Genomic DNA, 10,041 nt, shown 5'->3' on the forward strand with positions numbered 1-10,041 from the left:
TGTGTGTGTGTGTGTGTGTGTGTGTGTGTGTGTGTGTGTGTGTGTGTGTGTATATGTGTAGTTTTTTCCAATTTAATTCAACACTAACGGTGACGTAGTTGGAACTGCAGGCTGCTAGTTCAGCTTGGATTTCTAGTCTGGGCCTCAGGGTGTGTGTTCTAAATGTTGCACTTCCTCGTTTTCTTCGATTGTATTGCAAAATAGCTACATTTCTGCAGCGAAAACATAACCAGTCCATGCACATGAATGTGTCTCTGCTGTGACTTCAAACCCACAACCTGAAAGGTTTTAGAAAATGAGATTTGGTAAGCCATTTATGTTTTCCTCCCCTTCAAGATCGGCATTTTGGTTGTTTTTTGCTACAAGAAGGGACTGGAGAGGATGGAACTTAGTACGACATTTTAAAGCGACCAGAAGGATTACAATTAACATTGAAGTGAAAACAAACCCCAAAGCATCCCCTGCTTCATGGTCTGTCTGACTCTAAATGGACCATCATTTACTAAATGAACATCATGCTGTAGTGAAGAAGACTTGAAACTAGAGATTGAGACCATAAACTCATGTTTACAATGTTTACTGAGGTAATAAATCAAGAGAGAAGTAGTCATTTTCTCATAGACTTCTATACAACCAGAGGAGTCTCCCCCTGATGGCTATTGGAGAGAATGCAGCTCTTTAGCATTGGTTCCAATTTGGCCCACACATAAAAACATTGTCCTAAAGCATTAATAGTGGTCACAAACTCCACGGGGAACCTCTGACCACACTCCTGATCACAGCTGAGTGTGTGCTGTGATGCACCTGTGTTCACATCAGAATTAATGTGAAAGTGTGTTTTTTCTTTGATTAAAATTCTTTATACAGTCCTGATTGTAGCGTTTAGCTGGCCTCTTATGAGATTTGAGCTGATAAATGTTGTGCCTGATGTAGGAGATACCTTGGTGTCATGCCTAAAGAAGAGCATTCCCACAGTGTCGAATGACAATGACCACAAAACACAATTAATAAAAAAAAGTGAAGATGATCAAATGTGACTAAGTCAGGCCACATATAGCTATGTTCATGTGTTTTTGTGTCCAGAGGAAGATGGTCGTCCCAGAAGAGCAAACACTCAGGAAGAAAACGAGCAACGCAACGAGCCAATATTGTGGTAAGGTACTCCTCAGTCATTCCACGTGGGCTAAAAATGAGTCCTGCTATAAAGACTGTGTTGTGACTAGTGTATATGTACCAACAACACACTGCCCAACACTGTGCTCAAAGGGAAACGTGTGCTTAACTCCATCCAACTATTGTCAAACATATGTAAGCAATGGAGACAAAACGTTATTAACAAGAGTGTCTCATCTTTTGGGCCAGAGGTTAGTGGGGAGAATACATAAGAGGGGAGAGAGGTGTTTGTTACATCTAAGAATAATGTTCATAATATTTACTAAATGGTCAGCAGCTTCCCCTGAGATCTGGCAGGAGGCCACAGTGTGATTGAATAGTTTTACTAGACTCCCATTTTGGCTGAGTTCTAAGGCTACAGGGATTATTCCCATTAACGTAGTACTTTCTCTTTATTCTATGTATTAGAAAGTGTAATATGTGCTATGCTGTCAATGATTGATGTCACTCAGAAAAGCATTGATGTTACTCTAGCGCTTCTAGTTGTGATTCTTAAGTTTGAGTTTGGTGAATATTTCTTATACAAAAACATGGAATGAAATAGTTTTGTTTGTCAGAGACTGAGATGAAAGCAAACTTCTTACCAGCAATAATTGTCTTTATCAAAGAAATACGGCCATCTTTACTTCTAGAGCGTTGTGGTTGATGGTTAAGGACAGAGAGTGTTGCTTAATGACCACAGACCTTCTAGTATTTGAGTATATGGCTCGTTTCCACTGCAGATAGTTAGCCCTCAGTGTAGGCGGGATTCTCATCTGATCACCGTGTCAGACTGCTGTGACATCCTCTTCAATGGGACACTCGCTGGATCCTTTCATCTGCAACCACACAGGAGCGTCTGCACTTCAGTTGTACTCTGTAGTGTACTTCTTAGTGTACATGGTGTACAGTGTATTGTACCTTGTGTAGTGTTAGTGTACGGTGTAGGGGTGTTATTGTACTCCGTCGCGTAAGTAGTAGTAGTGTACTTCATGTATGGCATCGTGTATGTATACAGTAGTGGACGTCGTAGTTTTACAGGCTGCCAGTTCATCACATTTCGGTTGAGTGAATACAGTGGTAGCTATTTAAAGACGGTGGGTTTGTGCTGGATGTCCGGTATCGTGCTCGGGATGATTCTTGCTGACCAGTCAGTGGCCTGCAGAGTTTTAGCTCCACCTTCTTGTACCTGCTTAGCTCTCTTGGAACCTCCACCGAGGTGGTACCAGGTTGAGTAGAGCCGTGCCGTATCATGCAGGGGACATGCAGCATTCGAGGGATGTGTCACATCGTTACATTTCAAATGTCAGTCTTGAATAAATCCTACATCCACTCGATGTGTGTACAGCAAGCGTTTAATCTTCTAACTAGCCATGTGGATGACTGTCATGGAGGAAGAACGTGCCTTGAAAACAACAAAAAGATAATAGATATAATCTCTGCCAAAAAAGAAATGCTGAGGCAATAACTTATCCATTATCCCCTATCCTCAAAACAAGCAATCGTTGTCATGGTGTCCATAGTGGTACTATGTAAGTAACAGGACCCTAGAAAAGCTGTTCAAGTACGGCCATGCTGCCATTCCTTAAGAGACAGAAAAGATCTTCACATCCTTAGTGCATGCACCAATGGATCTAGCTACATTTTATCAAGAGATAAATGAATATTGTTGCCACTTTGATGGCATTGGTAATCCAGTAAGAGTCATCATGGCTGGCTCCATTTAGTCTGGTGTGTGGCATCTTGTAAGAGAATCTAAGATGTCGCCAGTGGACGGACAGATTGGAATGAGGTGAACGGTTAAGTTGGGGAACAAAGGGCTGTGGCCATCTTGTCTGAAGGTTACAGATACCTCAATTCAAATAAATACAATTTTCATATCAATCAATCTGTGTCTGAATATAATGTGTATATACTGACCACCGTCTACTTCTACGTTTCTGCTTTCTTCCTCTCAACTGAGCTCAAAACAGATGTCCTACGTGATCACTGTGCCTTCTGTAGTTCTGCAGTCCAGCACTTTCAAGAGCCTTAAAAGAAGGCACAGACAATGTCTTCATAGTTTTATTTTAGGAAGTAAATCCCTAACTATATACACTCTGTCCTGCCTTTCAGATCCTCTAATGCCGCACCATATCAGGGTTGCCATGGCGAAGGCAGCATGACTCACGGGTGGCCTTGCAGCTCTGCCTGTCTCCACCTGCTCACCCTACCCTAATCCAAACCAGCCAATGTAAGGCTCAGCAATGAGACCCCTCCTCCCCAGGGAGAGGAACGGGACTGTTCCCAGCACTGGCCTAACTGTCAATAAATGCATTCTCTCTGTATTCTAACACTTTGTTAATATATCATTTTAAATGTAAAGGGAAATGCATAAGTCCTTTCCAGTATTTGTAAACTACTTCCCTTAAGAGAGAGGAACACTAGAGTAGTGATGATCTTGCCATATGAACCGTTGTTACTTTTCCAGACTGTATTCTGATTGGTGCCCCTCAGGCTTGCCATTTCAGATCCTTTCTATACAATAAACCATGTAGAGCTTTTTTTACCATCTTTTCTTATCAGATTGTAATATTCTGCTGTTTTTGAAAGTAACTGAAATTCTTATGTCTGAATATTGTGGCCATTAATGTTGTGGCTGCCCAAATGTCAACACTTGGCCAATGTAAGCAGCTGATCTAAAGGACTGTCGGTAGAAAGCATGTTTAGAGCAGTTTACCAGTTTTTTGTTTTTTTTTGGCAAGGTGGAAACGATATCATTCAATCTGTTGTAGCACCCTTTAACAGCACAGTGGTCCGAATATCAATCCAGGATGACGGCACATGGGTGTCACCTGAATGATAACATCATTTATCAAATGTAATGCTACAGATGTGATGCGCATAACAGCATATTGTTGTCACCTTCAGACTTAGATTAAATAAATCCCACGCAGCAATAACATGACTTTGATGAGCATGAGTCTGAGCATTATACCTTCCTCAGTTCTCAATATTGTGGTGGCTGCAATTTGTAATGGGAGCAAACCAGTGGTGTCCTAGAGAAACGGTCACCACTACTGTTAACAGTGGCAAGGTTCAAAGTGAATTGGGCACTCCAATTCCAGATGTCAATATCTACCTCCTCCTACCCATAAACCCTTGCATGTTTGAGGTCATGTCCTGTTAGTTTGGATTATGTTATCAGTCCTGCCACATCCAGAGCAGAGACACGGACGTACTCTGAATACCTCGCCTACAGCAGGGAAAACAATTAGCAACCCAGGGCTGAAGTGCTGGAGCCAGCTACAGAGTTCAGCATCTCAAAGGGTTCATTTAGCACCCTATGTCTTCCAGGGGTGCAGTCTAAACGATAACGGGACACGTTAGCAAGCTAATGTCGTTGGCTAAGGCACTTGCCAACATAATACTGCATAGCTTTCTAATTGATCCATATTCCACTGTAAGACAAGTTGCATACTGTCATCAGGCTTTAGCTTAATATACAGAAATATAGTTCAAACTGATCCCACAGTTCTCATTCTTCCTGCTGATGCCTCTTTCGGTTTGACAGCTTCTAAAAACTTAGTTCTGTGTTTGTGTTGGTAGAGCATTGAACCACACGCCAGCTTCTCGCCATTTATCTGTTTTCTAGCGAAGGCGGCGAGGAGGAACCTTGACACAAGTCAATGGAGAGTGGTGAATTGTTTTCCCTTCCAGTGTGGGCGGGGCTCTGTGGCTCAGGCCTGTGTTTTTGGGCCTCACTGTAATGTTTCTTTTTGGGGAATGGCATTGATCTCATCTCCCCTATTGAACCACACTAGAAGTCTGAATCCACTGCTCTGGACATGCTTGAAGTGAGCATGCCCATAGAGCTCCATTCACTGCTTCACAAAAACTTTGATAATATTCTGCCAGGTTCCCAGAACTCTTGCATTAAACCTGGGAGATGTTTGCAAGATGTTATGGAAATAGGAAATATCACCTACTTTGCCATACCTCAGATCGTCCTTGTAGCAAATCATGTCTTTGTTGATGTCATCTCCTTGAGTGAAGGGAGAGACATGTTCTGGATCCCACAGTTAATGCTGTAAACAATGGCGTCATGTTTGGACATGGAAGTGAAGACTGAAGTTGGACAAAATGCAAACACGAAAATGACGCTTTTCTACTGCTCCATTTGTATGTGTAGATGTGAAACTAGCATGGGTTCAATAAGTAGTGTGAGATGTTGCCTGTGTGAACAGAAGGTGTTAGGAGAGGTCAGATCATCAACTCTTTTCTTTCTCCCTCTGTCCATAACATGTTTTTTATCACCTAAGAAAATCTCCACAAATGAACTTCTCTGGATTGTTTTCTCAGTTTTGTGTGTTATCTATCACTTATCTATCCCCTTTGATTAAACTGCTTCAATGTGCTATTTGCTTATTAAGTGATGAACAAAGTTTGGATGACTGACTGATGTTAAAAAAGGAATTTGTTGAATGCATGTTTTCCACATGTATTACAAGTCATACATGACATCACTTTTAAAGCCGCTCTGTTAAAGCCTCTGTGCTCTACTGCCCAGAGGCAGTAGAGCTCTGTGTGTGTGTGTGCCAAGCAGCACACAGACACAGTGAGAGCCTAGCAGGTGAACACAGAGGAGCATCTAGCAGCTACAAAGTTTTGTCTCACAGTTGTGCTGCTACCAGGTGGCTGAAAAAAGAAATGAATGCAGCTTTAATAAATGGGCTGGAACAAAAACGTAGCTGGGTTAAAGGGTCATCAGGTCCAGGTGTTTCCTGAAAGAGTGCAGAACGTTTGTCTCCCCCCTTGGCACTGACAGTAATTACACAAACAGCTTAGATGTATGCTTGCAGGAGAGATGTGAGCTCGCCGCCCCGATGAATGAATCCTTTTTTAAACATTACACAGCATTAGTTCTGATAAACTGAGAAATACCGAGAGCTGCCCTGGCGGTGACGGTGTTAATCAGCAGTGTGTTCACTCGTTTGGAAGACGCTTGATTGGAACAAACCGGACGTTCATATGTAAAAGTCCTGCACTCCAGCTTTAAGGGACAGATCCCTAAATGACCCCATCATCAGAAGGTGAAATGTTCACTCATCATGATCATGTGCTGCTTCTCTTTTCTCAGTCAGAATATTTACTGATGTTGACGTTAAAGTCCAATTTGAGCAGCTTGTTTGAATGTTGAACTTTAACAGAGAACTCGGTGTCAAAGTGGAATGAATTCATATTAAACAAATCTATAAATGATTTACCTTTATTGGCTTTTTGGGAAATTTCATTTGCATAATGAACCTTGAAAACATACACAACAAAAACAGACACTCCACCTGTGTAGTAGGCTCAATTAAAATAACCGTTTTAAATTGATTTAATGGTTTAAATTGGAAGACAAAAGACACAATATCATACTCGGACAGAAGCCAGTCAACACGAGTCACAGGAAACATGAACAGATGGTGGGCTTTTGTTTTTAGTCCATGACCTTTCACCCAGCCACATAAACAATCCAGATCCACAATATTGCCAAATACTCAGACATTAGTCCAGAATACTATAACTGGGACACTTGGATCGTTGTTTATTGAACTGCAGCGTAATGAGCTGGCTCCAGAGCTGTTTCAGGCAGCTTTTGTCTAGTTTTTGCTGTGATTTGTCAGCAGGTTGATGATGGATTCTTCTTTTTGGAAACTTTAGTTGATGTCTTCTCCTCTCAGGGACCCCCCCAATGATTCTCCATTTTGATTTTGATGCACCTTACAAGCCCAAATACTCCAAACAGGAGTAGAGGTTATCAACATTAGGACTATTTAGTGCCATTCAGAGCGGTCAATCATAACAAAGACAATATTTTAAAGCAACAGTCAATTTGAAAAATAAGCAATTATTGATCTTTCATCTGTCTCTGGTGAACAAGAGTATTCTTCCCATCATCCCACTTTCTTTCTCTTCGATCACTGCACTTCCATAATCCCGATCAGTCTTCCAAATCACAGCGTGTGTGGCCTGAACACAGAAGCTCTCACTGTTTCAGGGTTTATTCTGTTAACTGGATGTGAAGTCCTTATTGTTCTGTGGAGCTGATCAGATATACTGTAGATCACATGATGCCACGTACACTACAGCCACACCATATGTTGTAGGTTGAGCTTTCTTTTGTTTATTAACCTTTTATCAAGTATTCAGTGTCCATTTCATTTTCTTTGTATTTTACATACCTCTCTTTAATTTGAAAGTGTGTATGAAGATATGATTTTTACTTGACATACTGCATGCACATCTTGAAATGTAAAATATGAAATGCTTCCTAAACTGTATTTTTCCAATTCAATGTTATTTTTCAATGTGGAATTACTCTAATATTTTTTAAATGTTACTTTAGTTTTTTATGCACATTTTCAATGCAAATAAAATGTTATATATATATTATATAATTCTAAATCAGAAGTATTAATTGATTATAATTGACCACTGTAAAAGTTTTTTTTCCATTGACAAACTCAAGACTCGATATAAATGAGTCAGGTTAAGGAAAAGTGCTAGAATACCTGAAAAGTGTACGCTGATGTTTGGGGGGGATTTCTTCTTCTCTACAGTATGCACACCCACGTTCTCAAGTGGTCATTTAAGCTGGTCAGCAAACAGAGTGTCTGTTGAGGAGAACTGAGCAGCTGGATCATCAAACACTAACAGAAACACTAACATCATGAATGTGCATATGAACTGCAGTGGAGCCGTTTAGCAACATGACCATTGTTTACAGTGATATGTCTTCAGAATGTAGGCCATATCCTCACAGCAGGAAGCACACGTAGGGCTAGACACTCTCCATATCCTCACAGCAGGAAGCACACCCAGGGCTAGACACTCTCCATATCCTCACAGCAGGAAGCACACGCAGGGCTAGACACTCTCCATATCCTCACAGCAGGAAGCACACCCAGGGCTAGACACTCTCCATATCCTCACAGCAGGAAGCACACCCAGGGCTAGACACTCTCCAACCCTTTTATACGGAGCTCACCTCTTCATGTTGCTGGTAGTCTTTGAAATGTCCAACAGGAAGAAAACATTGGCCCTCGTTAGATCTGAAACTCTGACTTTCTGATGAAAGTGAACATTAGACATGTTTTCTTCTCCAACAATTCGTAGTGATTGTTGTGTTTTCATTTTTATTTGTAAGTTTTCTTGTATGAAAGGAAATTTCTTAGTCCTTGATGTCATTTTGTTGTACCTTGTCTGATTAGTTTGTGAGTTATATTTGTAAATACAATAACATGATCATTAAAGTTTTTTCTATGAAGTCAAACTTGTTGAACTTGATGACTGATGACTCTCCCCTCAACCCGTACCGGTTTATCCTCAAATAGGAACCTCAGAAACAGCTGTAAACCCTGATATATATATTTAGATGGCTTTACTCCCATTGACCATGACCAATTGACTTCAACAATGTCTACGTCTGAACCTTCTACCTGTCTCTAGACCCCATCTCGACTAGGCTACTTTAATAGGTTTTAGCCTGTGTCCTGATGATAGACACTGTAGATATTGCAATGCTCTCTGAAAATACTGTCAAAATGAACCATTGTTTTTTAGATGATTTATGGCAACTTTCACTTCCTCTAAAGTGATTGGAATATCACACATTAACTTCCTCCTGGCTGATTGAATGTACTGTCCAAATAATTACAAAAAGCTGACAATGGCATCCCCATCAAACTTAGTTTTGTATAAAGTAGAATAATATTCATGACACAACTTTGAGATATTGTCCAGTAACCAGTCCCCTCAATATTCCACTGTAGTATAGAATGAAACTTTACTTTAGTTTAAAGAGATAGGCAGACAGTCTATCTATTTCTGCCTTGAACTTACAAAGGCTTCCTCTGCTTTTATTGATACATGTCATCTAAATTGCTTTGCAACTCGGTTCATTTTAATCTCTCCTCTTCAGATAAGGCTTCTTCTGGTGGCCCATTAGAAGGGGCTGTCATTTCTGAATTAACTTCCTTTTCTAAGATCGGTCTTCTAGCAAGAAGGCCACTGCCCCCTCTCTCGGCCCCCCTTGGAGAAATCCTCCCTCTTTTAAGACGCGCTAGACAAACTGCAAAGTGAGGCCTCGGGGTCCATTAGTATAGTTAGTGGTCTTAGCTTCTATCCATGACCAACAGTATCAACAAGCTTATCTTTCTCCCTATAGGTAGGATAGCGTGGAGAATCTTTATAACATTGTCTTGGTACTCCCATCAGCTTTTCAGCCTGGCATATTACATGTATGCAGAAACCTTATCAATTTAAGATTGTACATACAAACACATGAAATCAGAGGAATTGCACGCATAGGCTATATTACACACCTGTTTTATTCAGCCATTTAGCCTATTTACGCTGTTTTGACAAAACCAAGTATACATATTATTTGATACTTACCTAGTCTAGTAAGGTAAAAGCCTGGAAGAAGTTCAAATCAGGCAGTAAAGCTTTGAAACACAACCCCACAATTGTAAATAACATGACAGCCTCTCACTCTCAGTCATTTAGGCGGTAACGTCAGTTAAGTCCCCAAGGGTTAGGGGCTTAAGGCTTTGGGGGGGACACTGGTATTGGGGCAAGGACTGTGAGATGAGGGATTGGGAAGTGCAAAAATGCTAATTTATTTCCTGTTTTTAGGACTCGGACGATTTCTGCAGCACTCTATAGCAAGAAAGGAAGAGAAGGGAGGATATCCTCCAGTGGTGGGCCGTCAGGGCCAGCAAAGCCTTCTCTGCTGGCCTAGACAGAATCACAAAGTTATAGCTATTTTATAATTTATTCACGCATTAAAACATATTCAAGAAATACAACTGGGGAGGCTCGACTGTCTTCACTGGCATCCATGAATCGAGAAGGACTTCT

The 10,041-nt window shown here is 41.0% G+C and overlaps 1 long non-coding RNA gene across 1 annotated transcript; it reads left to right on the top strand.

The window, feature by feature from the left end:
- Positions 1-603: 603 nt before the first annotated feature.
- On the top strand, positions 604-8,446 carry LOC116397245 (uncharacterized). Its single transcript, XR_004213666.1, has 2 exons — positions 604-1,153; positions 3,268-8,446. It is a non-coding gene; the product is annotated as an uncharacterized LOC116397245 (long non-coding RNA).
- Positions 8,447-10,041: the final 1,595 nt, after the last annotated feature.

The sequence above is a fragment of the Anarrhichthys ocellatus genome, unplaced genomic scaffold (genome assembly GCF_004355925.1).
Source record: "Anarrhichthys ocellatus isolate YVR2014 unplaced genomic scaffold, GSC_Weel_1.0 scaffold64, whole genome shotgun sequence".
Classification (NCBI taxonomy): Eukaryota; Metazoa; Chordata; class Actinopteri; order Perciformes; family Anarhichadidae; genus Anarrhichthys; species Anarrhichthys ocellatus.